The sequence below is a fragment of the Rattus norvegicus genome, chromosome 14 (assembly GCF_021556685.1).
Source record: "Rattus norvegicus strain SHRSP/BbbUtx chromosome 14, alternate assembly SHRSP_T2T, whole genome shotgun sequence".
NCBI lineage: Eukaryota > Metazoa > Chordata > Mammalia > Rodentia > Muridae > Rattus > Rattus norvegicus.
The window spans coordinates 95,003,075-95,004,054 of record NC_141547.1 but is presented as its reverse complement, the minus strand read 5'-3'; positions in this window follow the sequence as shown (position 1 = coordinate 95,004,054).

The window sequence follows — 980 nt, the reverse complement described above, 5'->3', positions numbered from 1 at the left end:
GCTCGGCTTGCGTGCTCGCCGCCCTCCCCACGCCCAGCGAGCCCGCGGCGAGTGGAGCGGGCGCGGGGCGGCGCGGACTGGGCTCGCGCGGCGCCCAACTTTGCCTCTAATGGCTGCGATGATGCCTTTAACTCTCTGGGCGCCGGGACTGCGCACCTGCCGGCCTGGGGTGGGGTGCAGGGCCCTGGCAGATCTCTGCTCTCCAGTCCGCCTTTACCCCCATCAGTCAGCTCGGGCTTAGCTGGATGAGACGGCTTTGTGCAAAGAGAGCAGGACAGATTTAGGGTCTTGGCATTTGCTCTGGAGTAGGGGTTAGGGATTTCAGGAGGAAGTTGAGGCATTGTTAGAGATGAGGAGGAATGGGATGGGTTGGGAGTGACTGCTTTGGGGCGATGGAAACAGCCCACGGAGGAAAAAGGCGCTTAACCAGTTATTAACTGCCCTTGCTAAAATGATCCTATGCTATTATTTCACCAGAATGTATTGTGAGCAGCTTACAGCTCAGGAGAGGCCATTCATGCAGGCACCAGATCACTCCAGCTGGCGAATGGAAGGCACAAAAAGTACAGAAGTCGTGTATTAGAGAATGCTCCAGAAGGAAAAGTCCATCATGCTATGCGTATTATCTTTTTCATTCTTATACTCATTGCCTGCTTTGCCTCCCTCCCACAGTATTCCGGGTGGGGGAGGAGTTTTGCAAATCATTAAGGTCCTCTTTACAAGATTTATTTTTGTTTTGTTCAGTTTCTTTTGCATAACATTAATTACATAATAGTCTTTAGGATTATGTGAATAGACAATATTATTTCAGCAGGCTTCCTCGCTAACACACACACACACACACACACACACACACACACACACACACATACACACACACACACACACACACACACTCGTCCAGTAAGTTTCAGGACTTGGAACAAGCCTAGTCCTTTCCTTTGGAAAAGCTTGAGAATTTATACTGAATTTTTAAAATT